We start from the raw sequence: 22182 nt of genomic DNA, 5'->3' as shown, positions 1-22182 counted from the left end.
ATGCGGTACACCCCCTTGTCCCAGGATAAGTCAGGGTCATTATATAATGAATCCAAGTAAGTGGTAGAAATCTGTGCTGAGCCTCATGTGCAATTGGTGGAAAGAAAAGCTGAGAACTGCTTTCTCCTAGGAGTCTGGCAAGGTCTGATCCCTCCTGGTCTGTGAGTCTCAGGAAATCTTCCTTGTAGGGAGAGATCTTGGGTGTGTCCTCCCCTTTCCTCCCTGTTCCTACCTCATACACCCCAGACCACGCCTCCTTGTCCCTCCTTTCTTTTTTCTTTGCAGCCAGATGTATAGAGGCTATATCATGAGCAGTTGTAGTTAGGACACAGAGAGCCCTTGGTGGCTGCATGTGCTTCTTGTGACATCAGCTGTGTGGCAGGAGGCTGTGGCTCTGGGTCCTGAAGGGAGGGGGCTATTTTTCTCTTCTTGATCATTCACTTGGTGCCCGTCTGACTTATAAACTTTAATGGCCAGTTTTAAAGGTTACTGCCATGGGGCACCTTTGTTGCCAGTTTTAGTTTTTTAATTTGGAAACTTTTTCCCCCTTGTGGTCTTGGGAGGAAAGATTTGGGGCTGGGAATGGGTATTTGTGGGTGATGATGAGGTAGCTCAGCAACATTCTGGTTCCTGCTTCAGAATAACTAGAATCCCTGGCATATAACCCCATGGCTAAATTGAACCCCACATGAGAAGATGAGTGTGTAGTCTTGAGTGGTCTAACTCAAGGGCACAGAGGGTGGAGACTTGTTTCACTGTTTGAGGAGAATGATGACCATAGTGTGGGAAGGAAGGGACCATCTTTCTGCTGTTATACCTTTTCCTTCATCACTCGTCTCTGTCCTTTGTTCTGAATATGATTATCATTGACAACTGCCAGATTTAACTGGGTTGAATGGGACCAAGAGTTCAGATAGAGAACCCATGGTACAGACAGTGATTCATTGGTAGCTTTCCAGTTCAACTCAGGCACAGATCTAACACCAAACAAACAAAAACTTAGCAAGTCTTTGTGCTAAGCTATGTCTTTTGTCCATATATATGAGACTTTTTCTGCTCTTAGAGTAACTCATATAGCCTCATATGCCAAAAGTAGTCATTGCCAATTTTAGTATCCTGCATCACTGGGTAAAGTGTATTAGTGTAGAATAATACTCAAACAATAGCATGTATACTATTATAGTATCTGCCTCTTGAAGTCAGAGAGATTATTCACAACATTCTCAGAAAACTCATACTCTCAGGGTCTCTATCTGGAACTAAAAATGTTGAGGATTTAAGTATATTCTGGTGGTGCTTAAGAAGCATTTTGAAAAGTTGGATTCTGAGCATGCCTTCTCTCTGATTAGTCCTTGCTGTGGACAATTGGAGTAGTAATACAAATGGATGAATAAGCTAACAGACCCAGGAGAGGCACAAAGGCTCTGTGAATGCTTAGACACTTAGTCAAACCCTCATCTTCCCTCCTTATTGTGATAGTGGGCTAAACTGAACTCGGGATTTCCTTGGATGAACTTAGAATACTTAGAAGAGATGCCAGCTAGAGGATGAGACAGCTCAGCTCTCCAGCACATGCAGTACAAGGGCAGCAGACCTTAGACAGCTTTGATATCTTCTGCAAGGCATTTATAATCTGGTTTGGGGTTCAGGACTTGTTCCTGGCTGTGCTCAGCTGGACAAAGCTGGGTTTGCTTCTTGTTCCTTGTGTTGCAGGGTGGAGAAGGAGGTGTGGAGTTGGCTCTGGGTTGGGCCACAATTAGTGACCTGGAAGCTGGGCTGGGCACCCAGAGACTATAAATAGCATGGAGCAGTCGCTGAGCAGACTGGAAGCCCAGCCAGACTAGCCGCGTTTCAAGTGGTCTGGGTGGGATTTTTTCCCCCTCTGTTAACCATTTGTACATCTGGTTTCCTTAGCATTGGTGGGAACAGGAGAGGAGGGTGGAGTTGTGAGCAGAGCCAGTTCATATGTGGAGTGACTTCGGTTAGCTGTGCCATATGTGAAACGTGGTGTTTCTAGAACCCTTAGGACCAGGAGGCATCTGGGAATGAGGATGGCGTACCTCAGAGGGGAAGCAGGTCCCAGAGCTGGGCACATTGGTGAGGAATATAGAAGTTCTGTAGACCTGTTACTGATTCAAGGTGTGGCAGTAGTCCTGAGGAGAAGGAACCTCTAAGATTATTTGCTTGTTTCTCATTCCTCTGAGTTGCCCCCCACCCCCATTCCCAACCCTTACAGACATGGCCATTTCTTGCTTCTTTCCATCTATTTCTATCATCTGCCCTAGATTTGAAATCAAAATACTTAGGCTTGTATTCTAGCTTCTTTCTTTTAATTTGTCACTTGGATATATTAATGAAGCTCCCTGGCTTCTGTTTAATTCATTTGTCAAACAAGCAATTTTTATAGCATTCATCTTTATTGCTTTCAGCTAATCAGTGTTTATCTTTCTTCCCTGGGAAGCTCATCTGTGGCAGGAAGCCCTCCTCTAGCCTTCCCCACATTTCACAGTAATTATATAGTTTACCCTATATTCCCTTGTAGTCATTGTATTTTTTTTCTAGTATTTTCTTGGAGATTTTCACATACTTATTTTTTATATCTTATTTTTCTTATAATGCGCTCATGAAGAACACCATGTATTCCTTATCCCAATCACTGCCGGTGTCATAGGAACCACTGATGCCCACTAGAACCTACCAGAAGGCAGGCAGACAAGTGGAAAGACGTGAGCATGCACTCTGTGAACTGTAGTCTGAGGGGTCACTGTTGTGGACCATGGGGATAGTGAAGGAGAGTGCACCTGGGAGATTTCGCTCCTTTGCCCACATGTGGAGCTAGAGAAGTCCAGTTCCATTGGCTTTGCTGGTTCTGTTTTTTTTTTTGTTTTTTTTTTTCTTCTTCTTCTTCTTTCGTCTTCTGTTGAAGGTACCTTCACTCTCTGGAGCAGTCAGAATCAGTGGGGGTTTGGACACCATTTCCATAACATTGGGTATGGGACTATATTTGCATAAAAGGTAAAGGACTTCCTATTACAGCATAGAAATTGAATCAAGGTTCAATTCTTCTAGCTTTAGTGGTCCATCTGTTTGCAGACCTTCTTTATCCCTAATACTAAGGACAGTAACACTTGTTTCTGTCTGTGAAAATGTATATGGCATTGTTTCTTCAGTCCAAACAGAGCAGTGTCTCTCCTGCTTCACCCTTCTGTCATAGGTCTTTGATCTCTTTTCCTGGTTTCATTCTTTTTCTTGCTTTGAGCTTGTTGGGCCAGGCTAAACAATTCCTCCCTCTTAGATGTTTACACTCTCTTATGCTGGCAGAAGGTTATCGTGTCTAGTTTCAGACATCACTTAACACCACATCTGCCTAGCTTGAGCACCTAAGCTCTCCTTTTTTTACCCATTTTTCTTTTAACCCACATCACTTATGGTACTTTTATTTTATGCTTTTGTATTTTCGTGTGTGTGTGTGTGTGTGTGTGTGTGTGTCTGTGTGTGTGTGTCTGTGTCTGTGTGTCTATGTATCTGTGTCTGCGCGTGCATGTGCCTGTGTCTGTATGTATGTGTTGCGTGCATGTTTGCATGTGTGGTCAACACATGCATATGTACACATGCAAGTGTGTGTGTAGGCCTGAAGTTGATGCTAGAAATTGTTCTACATTAGTCTTCCACCTTACTAATTGAGGCAGAGGTCTCTCAGACAAACACAGAACCCACCAATATGACTAGTCACACTAACAAGCTTGCTCTGTAGTTCCCTTGTCTCTGCCTTTGGAAGCTGGAATGACAGGCAGGTGCCATTCTCATCTGAGTTCTGTGTGGGTTCTAGGAACCTGAACTCTGGTCTTCACTCTCATGAAGGAAGCATTTTTAAGTACTAAGCCATGTCCTAGCCTCAGGTACTGTACTTCTGCTGGAATTCCCTAAGACTCCCCTGTACAGTTTTGGTGCTAGAGTGCTCAACATGGGACAGGGGCTAGGCAAGGTCTTTGAGTCATTTTGGAAGCCTCAAAGGAGAAAATGCCTCCATCAGATTGGCTTGTGGGCAAGCTTGTGCTGCATTTTCTTGGCTGATGATTGATGTGGGAGGACCTAGCACACTGTGGGTGATGTCACCTGAGCAGTCCCTGAGAAGCAAGCTAGGAGGTAGCACTTTACCTTAGCCTCAGCTTCAGCTCCTAGCTCCAGGTTCCTGCCGTGAGTCCTGACCTGACTTCCCTCAGTGATGGACCTGGAGTTGAGTTGAAATTACCCTTTCCTCTCTGAGTTACTTTTGGTTAGGGCATTTTATCACAGCTATAGAAATCCTAACTAGGGAAGTCTGCTTAGAAACAAGGGCAAGAGAGGGATTATTTCTTTATATTTGAGGTATGATGCTTCCCAACCCTGGAATTTGAAACACCTTAGTTGTTTTGGAATTATCTTTCTTTCAATTAATTCAGGTAATGAATACTTGTGAGCATCTAATATATGCTGGTGTCTTATTGGACACCAAAAATGTAAATCTATTTTATGAAAACTAGTGGACATTTAAGTATTTGTTACTATGCTAGGAGATGAAAATTCATGCTGGGCTATTATGATAGTAATCCTAGCACTTAGAAGGTTGAGGCAAGAGGATCATGGATTCCAAGTTAACCTGGGCTATATAAAGAGACTGTCAAAAAGAAAGAAAGAAAGAAAGAAAGAAAGAAAGAAAGAAAGAAAGAAAGAAAGAAAGAAAGAAAGAAAGGAAGGAAGGAAGGAAGGAAGGAAGGAAGAAGGAGGAGATAGAAGAGGGAGGAAGGAAGGAAGGAAGGAAGGAAGGAAGCAAGCAAGCAAGCAAGCAAGCAAGCAAGCATGATGATGATGATGTACACGAGTAACTAAAATAGAGCCTTGCCCTCACGGAGTTCATGACTCTATAGGCAAGTTACACAAGTAGACATTATTGTTTACCATGGAGTAAATGAGACAGAGCCATGCTGCAGGCTTTGTAATCTTTGCTACTCAGGGGTCTCAGGTAGGAAAAGCATGAGTTGAGGGTTGCTTGGGCTACAGAGTGTTATTGTCTCAAACAATAACAAAATAGACATGGAATGACCAAGTAGTACGCTATAGAGAGTAAAGAAGAGTAAAGAAGGTTTAATTCTGATTCTTTGAGGGAAGCAGGGCTGTGGGCAGTAGGAGAGATGTGGGAAGACTGAGGAAGTGAAATTTGAGCTAGACCCTGAAGTAGGAGAATCTCCTCTATTAAGAGAAAAGTTACATTAGATACATCATTCACGCTTGTTTCAGAGAATGCTTTAGAAGGAAGGGGTCACATATTAAAGGGTAACACACATTCCTTCTGAAAGCTAATACTTTTGAGAGCCTACTGTGCATCAGTCAGTGTTCTGCCTACTGTGCACTAGACAGTACAGGAGCAGTGATAGGGTAACGACCAACACAAAGCCCTTGCTTTCATTGAACTGCTGTCAGAATGTGGCATTTCCTTCTCTTTAGACTGCTGTTATTTACTGTGCTTCTAAAGTACTAAATCTTTTGAACAACAAAGAATGTCTCTTTTTATGGTTTGGGCATTATCATTTCCTTACTTGGTACCATCTAAGTCTGTATAGGTATTTCTTCTTTGCCAACTCTTTGACAGGTCTGTAACTGAGACCAGATTCCTCACAATCTTTAGACAACAGTGACGATTGGCACTTTTGATGAACTCTCCATGTTTTTGGAAGATTATGCAAAGGCTTATATTTTTGTGTTATTTTTATTTCATAATGTACCTTCTAATACTTTGGAACTTGCTAATCTATATGAGAAACAAGTGGTAAACATTAAAGTAGAAAATGTGATTAGCCAGAGGATCCCTTCTCAATCAAGCAGCGACCAGCACTCAGCTGTGATCATGGTAACTGTGGCTGGAGCGTCTCCATCTGCTTCAGACGTGCACTGACTCTCTTCTGCCCTAGCTGATGTGTGTTTCTGTTTTACTCATGGTCTCTTTGTGGCTTTAGGCCATTTTAATTTGGTCAAGTTAAGCCTTTCTTCCCAAGTCTGCAATTGCCTTTGCCTCAATTCTAAGAGAGGCTGACAGTAGGGATGAATCCAAAATTCCATTCATTTTATTCTTACCACATCTGGGTTTCTTTTAGCATCATTTTCTCCCTTGAGAACATTTTCAAGGTTTTCCTAATTTTCTAGTGCTCTTGTGTGTGTGTGTGTGTAGGGGGGTTGTCATTGGAAGATTGTGTAGAAGTTTCCAGGCCTGATGATCTTGAGTCTGTTTCTGTATATATCCCCTTCTTGGCCACCTTTTCTCTTGTGATACAAGTTACTCCTGTCCAGTCATCATTTACTTTGTGGATGTGTTGTTCTTGGACCTGAGTGTCCGTGCACTGGTTGTGTGTAGAGCTTACTCGGTAGTGGTCACACACTCATAGGGAGCACCCAGGATAGAGAAGGTAGTGATGCTTTGGTGTCTCCTGAGCCCCTGGGCAGCTACTAACTACACTAGCTCTCCATTCTGGACTTCTAGCTGCACTCTTGCAAAGCACAATACCACTCCCAACCACCAGGGGACACTCTGTTCTCCTTAACTTTTGGCAGAACCTGTGAGCAGAAAATTTCCCTTTCTTGTAGTCAGCCTGCATGTGGTCCTGGGCCACCATGTTGAGTGTCGTGTGTACTGTTCTCACAACAAGATGCTCCGGAAAAGATGCAATGCAGTGGTTATTAGTTTGTCAAGGCAATGCCAAGAAAGAACCCAAAGTACCAAAATTATAACCTTAAACATGTTTGGATAGTGTTAAAGTCTTCTCATTACTGTTGTCATATTATTTATACAGATAGTGTAAATTATATGAAACAAAAACCTCATCTACGTGTGCTATAGAGTTAGGATTTAAATGCTGCCTGTATTACTTGCTATTCTATTTGAGGTGAGCACGTTACTTAATCTGTCTAAATGGGACTTCACAATCAGATGCTCTGAGTTCAAACCTGACTCTACTTCATTACTCTTGTATGACTTTGAAAAAGTTAATTTCTATGGTTTCAGTTTCTCCTTGTGCACTAAGGCTAATGTACTCTATAGAGTTGTGAGAGCTCAACAAGAGGATAAGTAACAGAATTCTTCTTGGTGTCTCTGCACATTATAAGCATTCAGAAGTAATAGCTTTGCGTGTGATAGATACACTGTTCCCAAGCTTCCTTCCATTTAGCAGATTATTCACTGAAAATGACATCTTGTTTCATTGTTTTATGCATATGAATTTGAAGTCTATATTCAGTTTCGTAGACAGACATACTCCTTATTCACCAAAACAAGCAAACATTCACATTAAAGCAAGAGTGAGATTCCCTTCTATCAGTTAGCAAACCTTAGGATTGTTATGGCTTAAGCAGGAGAGTGAGAGATTAAATCGTCTATTCAAATTTAGTAGGAAGATAAATTGATAGCTTGGGGGTGGTGTGTGGCAGCCTCAGATATGTCCTTTAGTCTAGCAGGTAGGGATGTATCGTGAAGTTATTCACGTGCAAAGAATAACTTAATACATAAGCATTTTTTTAAAGAGAAATCAGCCTTTATTTCCATCTTTCTCAAATCAAGCAGGCTGACTTGGTTACTTTGAAGGATTAGTAGAAGAGACTGAATCCCATATCCTCCAGATCTGATTCCTCTGACTCTTCCTTCGCTTCAGCTTTGGCTGGGGCTGCAGCTGCAGCAGGGGCAACAGTGGTGGCAGCAGCAGCAGGGGCAGCAGCCGCAAATGCAGATGGATCAGCCAGCAAGGCCTTGACCTTCTCAGCAAGTGGGAAGGTATACTCAGTCTCCACAGACAAAGCCAGGACATGCTTGTACCCATTGATGATAGAATGTGGCACAGAGGCAACAGTTGGGTACCCAATCTGCAGACAGACACTGGCCACATTGCGGACACCCTCTAGGAAACGAGAGTGCAGGGTCTGCTCTGTGATGTCCAGCACTTCAGGGTTATAAATGCTGCCATTGTCAAACACCTGCTGGTTGATCAGCCCAAAGGAGAAGGGGGAGATGTTCAGCATGTTCAGCAGTGTGGCTTCACTGGCTCCTACCTTGTCTCCAGTTTTGATCAGCTGCACATCACTCAGAATTTCAATGGTGCCTCTGGAGATTTTGGTGGTGATGCCTAAAGCTTGGGAGAAAGAGGTCTTCTCGGGCCCTAGACCAGTGTTCTGAGCTGGCACAGTGACCTTGCATGGGGCAATGGCACCAGCTCGAGCAACAGCTGGCACCTTATTGGCCAGCAGCATATCCCTAATCTCAGTGAGGTCCTCCTTGGTGAACATGAAGCCCACATTCCCCCGGATGTGAGGCAGCAGTTTCTTCAGAGCTAGGTTGTTTTCCAGGTGCCCCCTGATGGCCTTGCACATCATGGTGTTCTTGCCCATCAGCACCACAGCCTTCCCTCGGAGGGACATGCGGATCTGCTGCATCTGCTTGGAGCCCACGCTTTCTGCTCCCACAATGAAGCATTTTGGATAATCATCCAAAAGTTGGATGATCTTAAGGAAGTAGTTGGACTTCCAGGTCGCATCAATGCGGTGCGTCAGGGATTGCCACGTGGGGTTTAAAGAGGATGTCACTCTAATGAGGACGCTTGGCGAGAGCACACAAGCATTTTCAAAGTAGTGATGCTGGGCTGGGGAGATGGTTCAGTCAGGAAAGTGCTTTCCATGCAAGCATGAGGACCCTAGTTCAATTCTCAGCACTCACAGAAAAGCCAGGTCCACCTGCTCCCCCAGTGCTGAGGAGGCAGAGATAGGATTTGAGGCTGGCTGGCTAGCCAGCCTTGCCAAACAGATGAGTCACAAGTTCAGTAAGAGATTCTGTCTCAAAAAGTAAGGGGGAGAGCAATTGGGGAAGATACCTGGGGTTGACCTCTGGCCTCTACCATACACATACACATATAAATACACACATACTTACATATTAAACCAGCATTGTTTATAATATAGAAAATTAGAAATATGGAAAGTAGCCAGGAGTGGTGGCACATACCTAGTACTCTGGCAATCAGGAGCCAGAGGCAAGAGGATCTGTGCAAATCTGAGGTCAGACTGGTTTACATAGTGAGCTGCAGGACGGCCAAGGCTACATAGCAAGACCTTAACACAAAGCAGTAATGGCAACTGCAAAGGAAAATATGGATTAATCATAGTTTATCTCTGCAGTGGAATGCAGTGAAGCCACTGAAGATAAGATGGCTTTGGTGTGCTATAAAGATATATAATAATAGACATGACATAAAACAAAGTATCAGTGTACATGTCCATAATCCTAGCCCTTAGGAGGATGAGGCAGAAGGATCACTTCAAGTTCAAGGCTAGCCTGAGCTGTATAATAAGACCCTGTCTCCAAAAAAGAGGGAAAAGAAAAAGAAAAATGACAAATATATGTAATATCACCCCATTTGGGGATCACTGCCTGTGGATTAGTTTGTGTTTCTTACTATTCTTTGACGTTTTTATACAAGTATGTCTTATGTGGGTCATTTTCACCTCTTGTTATACTCACTTATACCCCTCCTGCTCTCATTGTGCCCCTCCCCCAAAGGTCTCCCTCATATTTTCACACCTGTTTTGTTGTATTGTGTTCTATTTGTGGCCCATTTACTTTAATTAGGATTGATGTGTAATCATGGGTGGATGTTATTTACTGGAACATGGGTGACTACACCATTGAAGAAAATGATTCTCCCTTCTCTAGCAACCATTACCTGCTAATAAACAGTTTCTCAGGAAGAGGTGGGGCCTTGTGAGCCCTTCCCCCTTCTTGCAGAAATAGTGATGGGCCACATCTTGTACAGGCCTTTGCAGGCAGCATAGCTGCTGTGACTTTATGAGTACAATGACCATGCCATGTCCAGAAGATGTTTCAGAGCATTCTTCACTCTCCTTCATCTCTCACATTCTTTGTACCTCCTCTTTTCCATGATACTCCTGAGCCTTGGAAAGCACCTGGGTTTGTTTGTATGTGACAAAAAACAAAACAAAACAAAACAAAAACAAAAACCAAACAAACAAAAAAATCTAAGATGGTACACATCAAACTATGCACAGGAGTTTCTTCTGAGGTGTAGGCTGCAGAGTGGGGTGAAAGTAAAAAGAGGCCTCTTGTTTGTGTGTATATGCCTGTATAGTGCTTACATTTAAATCTGTATTTTTGTAATCTTCTAAAATGTCCACAAAGAAAGACTGCAAATGGCTGATCTTATCTAGCACGAGTTCCATATCTTTTAACAACTTTTAATTTTTTAATTATTGTTTATGAGTATATATGTGGGTACCTGCAGAGACCAGCAGACTGTATCAGATTCCCTGAAGATGGAGGAACAGACAGTTGTGGGCCACCCAATATGAATTCAAACTCAGATCCTCTGGAAGAGCAGAAAATGTCCTTAACCACCAGGCCATCCCTCCAGCCCCTAGTTCAATATGTTGATAGAGTTCTTTGCCATTTTGTAGCTCAGTTGGTTTAACATCCTGGGATCATTAGCCCTATTTCCCATAGCCTTTTCTGGCCTGATGGGATGTGTGTCATTCTGGGAATTCTGTTCCACTGAGTGCTAAGCCTTTACAGGCTGCCTGGATTTGCTTTTTTCTTTTTGTTATATCCTGTTCTTCTCTGTCCTCTCTTAAAATCAGCCCAGTTTCATCCTTTCATGAAAAAAGGCACTTTTCTAAATGATCCAATACTTTTTCATAATGTTTTAAGGACTGCTTGAACTAACCCCACATAGAGTCACCCTTCTAGAAGGCTTCTTTACCTCTTGAACCTCTGAAAGCTCCATCCTCACTGCTAGATAACTTGGTCTGTTTGATTGACTTCCTAATACTGAAGCCAAAGAAGCTTAGAAAATTTGCCACTGTGTCCAGACTAGTTCTAGATTAGGGTTGTGTGACTCCTACTGGCAGGTGCCACATTTCCCATCGATTTTTACCTTGATGTCCACATTCTTGTAAAAATGATAAGGGTTGGTGGTTTAGTCAGGGTTAATATTGCCATGTTGAAACACCATGACCACAAGCAACTTGAGGAAAGGGTTTATTTGGTTTACGTATCTCAAATCAGTCTTTTTTTTTTTTCAGGAAGCCAAGGCAGGAACTCAAATTGGGTGGGAACTGAAACAGAAGCTAGCTTTTACTGGCTTGCTCAGCCTACTTTGCTATAGAACTCAGGACCACCAGCCTAAGGACTGGGACCTCCCTCATCAATCACTAATTATGAAAATGCTCTGATAGCTTGCCTACAGCCTGGTCTTACGGGGGCAATTTCTCAGTTGAGGTTCCCTCCTCTTATATTGTGGTAAGTTGGCATAAAACTAGCTAGCACATTGGGTCAAAACACTTATTGAGAATCTGAGTTAGATCCCTGGAATTCACATAATTGAAAAAGAGCTGTGTCTCTCAAGCTGTCCTCTGATTTCCTCATGAGTATCACACCAAAGGTATACACACACACACACACACACACACACACACACACACAGAGGTTGGGGGAGATTACACAATTAAATATATTTTTGTTTGTTTGTTTTCAAGACAGGGTTTCTCTGTATAGCTCCATCCTGACTGCTAGATAACTTTGTCTATTTGATTGACTTCCTAATACTGAAGCCAAACTCAGTAGCTGGAACTCACTCTGTAGACCAGGCTGACCTCGAACTCAGAAATCTACCTGCCTCTGCCTCTGCCTCCCAAGTGCTGGGATTAAAGGTGTGCGCCACCACTGCCCAGCCAATTAAATATAATTTAAAAGGGTCTTTTCTCTTATTTTAAAGCCCTGTTTCCCCAGTCCCATGCTTTCCCTTCAGGGCCCACTCCTGACCCACCACTCACTTGCAGCATCTCATATCCCCTCGTTCTGTTCTCCTCCCTCACTCTTGTGTGGTTCCCAAGCCCCTCCACTAGCTTTCTGGAGTAATGGTTTACATCAGCAGATCCATCTTTATCTTCAGTGTCTTCTCTGAGTGTCACTTTTTCCTTCCTGGTCAGAGCCTAGCTTTGCTCTAAAGACCTCCTATCTCTGCTCCCCTCTCTCACAGCTGGTAGTCCTCTCTAGCCTACTTTCCACTGATTGTGGACTTAGAATCCATCCATGACCTCCTTGGTTCTAATTTCTGCCTTCTGGCCACTGTCCTACCCTCCTCCTAAGAAGCCCCAATGTTGAGTCTAATGTCATCAGATCATCTCATCCAGTCCTCTTCAGTGTGACCATCATGCACTGACAGAGTCACACCAGGACGACTTTAGCTCTTGACTGTACTTTCTCCAGAACACACCCAATCATCCTGACTCTTGTTTCCTTTACTGACTTCCTGGACATTATCTAGAACAGTGGTTCTAGAGATGGGATGTTTTGGCTTTAGAGATTATTTAGCAGCACATGAGGCAATTTTAGAGCTCCTTATTTAAGAGGTGCTCCTAACACTGGGGCAGTGGTTAGATTCTAGGGACACCACTCAGCATCCTAGGGTCCATAAGACAGCCCTAACTGTCATTGATGTCACTCGTAAGCATCCCTGCTCTGGAGTCTACTGTGAGCCTTGTCATCACCACTAGTCATAACTACTCCATACCTGAGACATCAGCTCTGCGAATCCTACATTTGACCACCTTCTCCATCTGGTTTTCCACTCACCCTGACCCAGCATTTCTTCAGTCAAGGGGAGCATGGTAGTCTGTGGGTGTTCTCTACCTTTTATTGTCCTGACTTCTTTGAAGGCTTTCCTTCTAACTTTTCTAACTTCCACAATCAATCATTATAACTCCTCCTCTCACACTCTTGATTCTATTGCTTGTCTCTGGTGTGTAATTAAACTGTATTTCTGTCTCCGTCATACCTGCATATACAGCAGTGTGTGTAATCAGAGCAGAGCAAAACATGCTGACTGGGTTTATGTTTAATCCTCCCTCCCTCCCTCCCTCCCTTTCTCCCTCCCTTCCTCCTTTCCTCTCTCCCTCTCCCCTTCCCTCCCTCCCTCCCTTCCTTCCTCCCTTCCTTTTTTCCTAAAAAGAAAAAAAACTAAAAAAGTTTTTTGAGACAGGGTTTGTCTGTATAGCCCTGGCTGTCCTGGAACCCTCTCTGTAATCCAAACTGGCCTTGAACCTAGAGATTCTCCTGCCTCTGCCTCCCAAGTGCTGGGATTAAAGGCATTGCACCACCATTGCCCGGCTTATTTAAATTCTTGAGGGAGTGTATTCTTACTACTGCTGGGTAACTGTTGCCCTGAGTCACTTGCTCTCCCATCATCCTGAATGACTGCTTCTCTTCTCTTGGCCCTTGTCACCTTGGCCTTGCTTCCTACTTTGCTGGGAGCGGTGGTATTGGTGGTGGTAAGAATCACTCAGAAATTAACTCTTGCAGAAACAGAACTCCACTTCTGCTTCTTGTCAGCCTGTGTACCTCCAGACACTACCCTTGTACTCACTTGCCTGGGTAAGTTAGCAGGTCCTAGGCTAGGAGCTGCCATGGCTTTACACTAGGTTCCTGACTACTTCCTGCCCCTACAAAGGAAACAAGTGTCAATACTCTTCTCCCAGCCTTTTTGTTTTCTTTAAGTTTATCATGCTAGAATATAAATGTGCTATACTGATTTTCTCATTGTAAAATCCAGTAAACATTTCTCATTTTTCAACCTCTTTGGTGTACAAGCTGACCTCAGTGCAGTTGGTCACCGATCTCTCTTGACCCATTTCTTTAGTTAGATGCAGAGTTGTATACTTTTCTGACTTGATTTTCTGTGGGATTGAACTCAGCTCATGGAGTTCAGGGCCAAGTGCCTTTACCCACTGAGCCATCTCACCAGCTCCATCAGTGCCTTTTTGTTTTTGTTTTTGTTTTTAAATAGCCTTTCATGATCCTGCCTCTTCTACACCACTTTTCTTCTTCAGGCCTCGGTCCTTGACTTTTCTAGTCTCTCTTGGTGATTCAAATCTCGTGGCTTCAGAAACCATCTTTATGCCTTTATTTCTACACCAGTTCTTTTCTCCAAGCCCCAGCCTGTGTGGATGACTGCTGAACCATTTCCACTTGGAGCTCTGATAGTGACAAGTTCACATATTCAAACCGAACTCCCAGTTTCTCCTCTTGATATCTCAAGCCTGCTGTAGCCAAAACCTCCTCGGTTGATGGCAACTTCATCCTTCCAGTTGCTCAGATTGAAAATCCTGGAGACATGTTTTGACTTATCTCAGAAGATTCTGATAGCTCACCTTTCAAGATTAAATTCAGAATTGGCCTTTGACTCTACCACTGGATCTGAGGTTCTCTCATCCCTCCCTTAGGCTTGCTCACCGGACTGCTTTCACTCCACAGCGGTCTCTGGACATTCAGCCCTGATCCTTCCATCTCTCCTAAGTGGAACCTCAAATGATCATTTAAATTTTTATATCTCTTCTTGCCACTTCATGTATACAAGTGTGTGCATATGTGTGTGCCTGAGTTTGCACGTATGCATGCATGTGTGTGCCAGCAAGCTCTAAGGATCCTTCCATCTCTTCATCCCTACCCAGTGTTGGGGTTACTAGCTCGAGACCACTCCTGTTTTTAATGTGGGTTTTGAGGATATGAACTCAGGTTCTCATGCTTGCACAGTGGTAAGCTCCTTGGACTCTGGCGTCCACTTTGTAAAATATTTCCAGGTGAAGCACAATGCTGTTTGCCCAGCAGCCCCTAATAAGCAAGGCTCTGTCTTTCTTGAGTCTACATTTTGTTTTTGTTTTTTGTTTTTTTTTTGAGCTTCTTTGCTTTGTCTGTTTTACTGGTTTATTTGTTGTTTATGTTCATGTGCCATGCAATCGTGGAGATCAGAAAACAACTTTCAGGAGTCCATTTTTTCCTTCCACTATGTGAGTTCAGGAGACCAAACTCAGGCCATCAGGTTGTAGGCAAGTGTTGAACAACCTCACTGGTTCAGTTTGCCAGATTTTGAAGCATCTCTACCTGGTCCCAGTTCTGATGTCATCTCTTTGATACATTTATTGCTTCCCTCAGCTCTTTATCCACCCTTCTCCTTGCTACCTCACTGAATTTTTTTTTTTTTTGAGACAGGAAGACAAGATTTCTCTGTGTATTCCTGGTTGCTGAAAATATTTTTCAGTGTGTACCTTGACCTCTGCCCTTAGCTCTCTAATTGTCATTTATCACACTGCTCACTTTGATAGAGAAACCACTCCCTGCTCTATTGATGCCATCTCATTTGGGAGTCATCTCTCATTTCAATTTAAGGAATCTCCTGAGCCAGATCAGGCTTCGGCACAAGGACTTAGCAGCGGTGAAGACTGGTAATTGTCTAAAGTTTGGATTGTAGGGGTGAGGCAGCTCTTAGGTGAGTATTAAGTGTAAAGTCTTGTACTATGACATTGTTATGGTTTGCATATGCTTGGCTCAGGGAATGGCGCTATTAGGTGTACTCTTGTTGGAGTAGGTATGTCCACTGTGAGTGTGGGCTTTAAGATCCTCATCCTAACTGTCTGGAAGTCAGTATTCTGCTAGCAGCCTTCAGATGAAGATGAAGAACTCTCAGCTCCTCCTCCACCATGCTTGCCTGGATGCTGCCATGTCCCTACCTTGATGTTAATGGACTGAACCTCTGAACATGTAAACCAGCCCCAATTAAATGTTGTCCTTATAAGAGATGCCTTGGTCATGGTGTCTGTTCACAGTAGTAAAACCCTAATTAAGACAGTCATCTAGAAGCACACAGCAAGAAGAGGAGGTGAAGAAAGAAAAGGAAGGAAGGGAGGGAGGGAGGAAGCAAGCAAGCAAGCAAGCAAGCACGAGCAATTGTTTGAGAACAGGAAATGAGACCTCAGTAGTTAGAAGTACTGGCAACAAATAATGGGCTGCCCCTCAGAATCATGTTCAAATGGTTGAACATGACTGGCATCTTAGGCCAAAACTCTACCCACTGCTTAGGTCTCTCATTAAAAAAAAAAAAAAGACAAAGAAAATCCTCCCATACTTGTTTATCTATCTATTATCTATTACACACACACACACACACATGCACACACACACACACACATACACATATGCGTTTTTCTGCTGAGCACCACACATGCTGGGCAAGCACACCACCACAAAGTGACAACCTCAGCCCCTTGCAAAAGTCTCTATTTTGTATGATGGGCCTTTTTCCATTCTTTTCCCTGTTATATTCTTACATCTTACAGAAGCTGACTTGACAGTTATGCCCACTGAATGTGGAAAGAAAGCTCATTGACTCATTGGCCAAGTTGTCTCTTAGCCTTCTTCCTTATCTGGAAGAGATTGGTACAGCTCCTCTCACAGTGGTAGCAGCATTTTCTGAGTCATTTGGTGCTCTTCTCCACTAGCTAGTAGCTTTTGGGGTGGAGTGTGGGGGTGATTGTTCCCTGGGGTGAGAATCAGAGGGCATTAAATTCCTGTCTCATCCCTCCCTTCTGCTTTAGTGGGTTGGAGGGCTAAGTCCTTGACAGAAGTGTTTTATTAAGAGCAGGTGTTCTAGATGCCCTGTAACCAGAGCCTAGATCGTGTTCTCCCTTCAGTCCCTCACCTGAAGATGACCCCTGAGGGAGCAGCTATGTTGCTTAGGGTCAGCCTGATGTCAAACTGCCTGCCTTTGCCTCAAGCTTGAGGGTGGGGCATTAGCAAACCACACAATTGTACACTCACAAGCCATGGTTTACTGTAGGGAAGTGAGGAGTTTAGCTTTTAGGAAAAGCTAAATTAAGTAAAAGTAAAACCTGTATCCAAAAGTATATGAGATGCACTATACAAGACCAGAACTGATTTAGGACTTTAGGATACCTGGCTGTTCCAGGAGTAAGGACAGAGATGCAGAAAGTCTGGACTAAAAGACCAGAAGCCTCAGGAAGTCACTCTGCTCTGAGGCTGATAACACTATTTAGCATTCTCTTCTAATCTGGTCCATCTTGGCTCCCCTGAAGATTCTTACATCTCTCTTTTCCTAGCCTTTTCTCCCAGAACCTATCCACTGTTCTCCCCCCACACCCCTCCCTAGTACCACCATATTCCTGTTCTGAGTTGAGTTCTGAACTGAAGAATAATCATGCTCTCTGCGTGACTAATAGTCAACAATGGGCCACGTTTATAATGATGGTTCCATAAGATTATATTACCTGATAGCATTGTCACCATCTCAGTTTATGTAAGTACACTATAGTATTCTCACAACAGTGGAACACCTAACAATGTACTTCTCACAACGTGTGCCCATATTAAGTAACGTGCCTGAGCATCATTTTTTCTTCACTTTGTTTTCCTTCCTGTAATATGTCTTTCCCTGGGCACTCTATAAATACCTACACTTTGTCCTAGGGACTGAATGTATTGGTTAAACACAACAGAATTCCAGCTGCAGAAGCCTTGAGGGCCTGTCCCCTTTTTCACAGAAGTGGCTGCAGGACTACATCATCTGGTGATGGGTTCAGCCTTGACCATCCCGTGTACTTTTTTAACAGAGTATTCAGGGCATGGTTTCTCTTCCTTCCTCAGTAAAAGAGAACAGCTTTGGGTTCTTCTGGCCTTCCTGTCTCCCTCTTCCACTTGCTTCCTGAAACTGGAGATATATGAGTCAGATATGTGACTTCATCCATGATTATTCATGCCCCTCCATTTGTCTGGCTCCTGTGAGCTCCATGTATCTTCATATAGACAGACATAAGACAGATTTCTCCTGTCTTAGAAGCATTTGCTGTCATTACTGTCTTCTGCAGAAGGTTTATGGAACTCAGCAGCCATGGTTCTGTATAATGGAAAACGTTTAAACTTTGAAATAATAACGCTTCATAATCCAGTCTGGTATTACTACAAACCAAATTTTAATCCAGTATCCAAAACAGTGTTCCAATACTTGTTTGTTTGTTTTTTTCTTCCTTTTTTTTTTTTTTTTTTTTTTTTTTTTTTTTTTTTTTTTTTTTGGTTTTGTTTTTTTCGAGACAGGGTTTCTCTGTATAGCCCTGGCTGTCCTGGAACTCAGTCTGTAGACCAGGTTGGCCTGGAACTCAGAAATCCACCTGCCTCTGCCTCCCAAGTGCTGGGATTAAAGGCATGCGCCACCAACGCCCGGCACTTGTTTGTTTTAAGACAGTCTTGTGTAGCCCAGAATGGCTGGCTATGAGTTTAATCTGTAGCCCAGGATGACCTTGAGCTTCTGATCCTTTTGCTTTCACCTTCTAAGTGTTGGAATTACAAATATTCACTACCAAGCTTGGTTCCCCATATCAGAAACTTAAATACATATAATATATTATATATCTTTTATTAATTCTTTGAGAATTTCTTACATGGACATAATGCATTTTCGTATTATTCACTCCCTTGATATACCTTTTATCTTCCCACTCACTCCCAAATTTATGTCCTGTGCTCCCCACCCACCAGTATTTCACCAAACCCAGATTGTGCTGCCCATGTATCCCTGGCTGTGGGGCCATCCATCGGACTATGCTTGACCTACCAGAGGCAATACTATTAAAGAAAATGGCTCTCCTTCCTTAAAAGCCATCAGCTGACAAGAGTCCTTCAGCTAGCAGTAGGAGCTCATGAGCCCCTTCTCACTCTAAACTGGAATGTTGATCTTATACTGGCTTGATCTTGTAAAGGTCCTATATAGGCTCGCACAGCTGCTGTGAGTTCATGAGCAATCCTGTAATGTCCAGAAGACACTGTTCGCTCTGATACTTTCTGACTTCTGGGACTTAAGGTCTTCTTACCCCCTCTTCCATGATGGTCCATGAGCTTTAAGGGAGGGTGAGCTGGGCGGTGGTGGCGCACGCCTTTAATCCCAGCACTTGGGAGGCAGAGGCAGGCGGATTTCTGAGTTCGAGGCCAGCCTGGTCTACAGAGTGAGTTCCAGGACAGCCAGGGCTATGCAAAGAAACCCTGTCTCGGGAGAAAAAAAAAAAAAAAAAAGGGAGGGTGATGGTTCCCTCCCTCAGAGACTTGATTTCTGCACTTTGATCAGTTGTAGGTTTCTGAGTTAGCCACTATCCACTGCACAAAGAAGCTTTTGTAGTGAAGTCTGAGAGCTTCACTAACCCATTCATAGAGATATGAATTAGAGAACAGTTTAATACTATGTCCATTTAGCAGATTAGTGGAAGCAGGATCACCCTTGGAGCCTGTGACTTCCCCAGTTATTGGTTCTTGGCCATATTTATAGAACTAGGCATATATTTTGTCCTGTGGAGAGGGCTCTAAATCCAACCAGAAAGTGATTGGTTACCTTTATACCACCATGCCATTATTGCACCTACAAGCTTGTCCTGCCACACCAGATATTCTCTTAGTTCACAGAATCAATGGCTGGGTAGGATTGTCGATGGCTCTTCTCCTCTAGAGCCTTCATAGGACCTTCTGGTACTATGAAAGCTAGCCAGTGGGGTAGAAGTTTCTTGATCCGAACCAGCTTGATTTCTCCATGTCTTATGGCAAAAGTATGTAATGCCTTATCTGAAACTTTTTGAGTGCTGACACATAACACCTGGGAAATTTCACACTAACCTCCTGTGATGGATCACAGACAAATTGTACGTACACTAAAAATATTATATAAGTTGCTTTCAGTAAGTGCATGTGAGGTATATATAAAACATAAAACATTTCATAGCTGGGCAGTGATGGCACATGCCTTTAATCCCAGCACTTGGAAGGCAGAGGCAAGCAGATCTTTGAGTTTGAGGCCAGCCTGCTCTACAGAGCAAGTTCTAGGATAAGCAAGAGCTACACAGAGAAACTTTGTCCCTAAAACCAAAATATAAAAATAAGAAATAAAAAAATTATGTTTACTCTATTGTCAAGGTATCTTATTATGCATATACAAATATTCTAAAATCTGAAATTCAGAGCACTTGCTCTCAAGCATTTGGGTAAGGGTTGTTGTTCTACTATACAATCTGTATAAACAAATTATATGTTATAAATGCATATGAATAAAATATTTAAAATGGCCTTTCTACAATTAATTTTAAGCAATTAGCCAACTTAATATTTTGATTTAATGATACAGATATTGAAGAATATTGTGTATATGTGGTGTGTGTGCACACAGACACACACACCAAGTACATGCAAGTGCCTAAGTAGGTAGAAAAGAACATTGGATTTCCTGGAACCGGAGTTACAGATGTCTGTGAGCCACTTGATGTGGATGCTGGGAACCAACCTGTTCTGCCAGTGTTCTTAACTGCTGAACCATCTCTCCAGCACTTTCCTTTTAGTGAAGAATATCTTACTACGTGTAGCTTTAGCTAGCCTTGAACTTTCAGACGTCCTGTCTCAGTGCCATGAGTACTGGGATTACAGGTACATACCATCATGCCTGACTTCAAGGGAGGCTTTCAGAGAGCACTGTTGAGCTGGTCATCCTGTTAACTTTGTTGTCATTACATTTGATAAAAGATTCCCTTCACTGGTCACATTGTACCATTCATCTAAAAAAAAAAAAATCTGTGCTATAGTCATTGAAGGAACCAAGTAATGAAGTGCAGATGATCAATATGCATTCAAAGTAAGTACTATTTGGTGGTGGTATTAAGTAGCATATAATATGATACACAAGGACAAGGTGGCTCCATGGACAAAGGTGCTTGCTACATAAGCCTGACACCTGAATTCAGTCTCTGGAACCCACATAAAAATAGAAGGAGATAACTGACTCCACAAAAAGTGTCTTCTAATCTCCACATGTATGCTATAACATGCATGTTCCCACACATACATAACACACACACATACACACACACACACACACACACTCCATTCAGCATCAAACTTTCCTATTCCAATTCCTGTGTTTTCTTACCATATTTATAATTTGTGTGTATGTCTCCCAGGACCACTAGATGATATAGTAACACTGTATTACCAGGATCTACTGATCCCAGCTACTACTCTTCCATATCTATTTCTCTTCAAATTAGAGGTTATTCCAAGATACATCTGCAATAGATGCACTTAGAATGTTGATCTAAAACTGCAAAGTTCTTACACTAGAACAACATAATGCTTACTACATCCCCAAAGATCAGCAGAGACTAATGCTAAGGACACAAATTCTCCTAACCTAGGGCTTAATTTGGAACGGGAATATAGAGATTTCCAGAGATTTTCATTTCCCCAACCAGGTAGAGTGCTTACCTCAAATGCATGACACCCTGGGTTCAATTCCTAGTATGAAAAAAAAAAAAAACCAAAAAAACAAAAAATATCTCATTTCCCCAGGACAAGCTAATATAGATTACTTGCAAAATATTGCTCCCCACATGAGGCCTCCTTGTCAGCTTGCCTGTAGTTGTATCAGTAATTATAGCAGATCATTGGCAGCAGTAATTTGGACCACAGCTATTAGATGGCTGGTTCCTGTGGATTTCCTTCCTCGATTTAAGCTAGTTTGCTCTTCAGAGTCCATGAGCATGCCTGTATCCTGCTCAACCTCCTCCAGAACCACCAGATGCCATCCTATTGCGTCTGTTCTGATGCAGGTAGGGAGCTGGGGCTGGGGCAAGAAAAATCCCTGACAGAGCTGAATAAGCCTGTGGGCTTTCTGCTCTTCTTTCAAAGTGGGCTGTATGATATAGGGATCTGTATCATTGAACTCAACAAGATTTTGCTACATACATAGACATTCGTTCATTTCTTCGTACCTTGAACAACCTGGCTCAGTGAAGGTGCCTGCCTAGTCAGTGGTTCTTTCTCTCTTTTTCTCCCCTGCCTCCCAAGTGCTGGGGTTAAAGGTGTACATAGTTTTGTAAGGGAAGAGCTTTTGGAAATGTCTCTGTGGTAGTGCTGTATGCCCTAGGATGCTTTTGAACAATGGCATGAGTATCCAGGGATGCAGGAGGAGGCACTGTGTTCCCTCCAGCACTGTGTTCTAGTTTCTTGCTTTCTTAAAATTTAAATTAATAGTCAAGAACCCATATCCAAGTAGGCCAGTCAGAATAGGGGCCTTAGCCAGAACTGGGATAAATATACATCTCAAAACTTTTTTTTTTTTTTTAATAAATATAGGCCATATGTTTCATGAGCCCATATCTATACTCCCATCTGAACTTCCAGCACCTATTTCAGGGCCTGGCATATAGTAGGTACTCAGCATACACTAGCTGAGTGAATGGTTCCTAGATACAAGAACCTCACAGCCCTTGGGGAGGGAT

At 42.9% G+C, this 22182-nt stretch overlaps 1 protein-coding gene and 1 pseudogene across 5 annotated transcripts in view; one reads left to right on the top strand and one right to left on the bottom strand.

Annotated features, from left to right (window-relative positions):
• The window catches only part of Nhej1 (non-homologous end joining factor 1), a 92956-nt gene that overhangs the window by 53944 nt on the left and 16830 nt on the right, over positions 1–22182 (top strand). The window lies entirely within an intron of this gene.
• LOC116088923 lies at positions 7615–12645 on the bottom strand (annotated as a pseudogene).

Source organism: Mastomys coucha, unplaced genomic scaffold, assembly GCF_008632895.1.
Source record: "Mastomys coucha isolate ucsf_1 unplaced genomic scaffold, UCSF_Mcou_1 pScaffold14, whole genome shotgun sequence".
Lineage (NCBI taxonomy): Eukaryota > Metazoa > Chordata > Mammalia > Rodentia > Muridae > Mastomys > Mastomys coucha.
The sequence above is the reverse complement of the archived record's forward strand: the minus strand, read 5'-3'. Positions and strand labels throughout refer to the sequence as shown.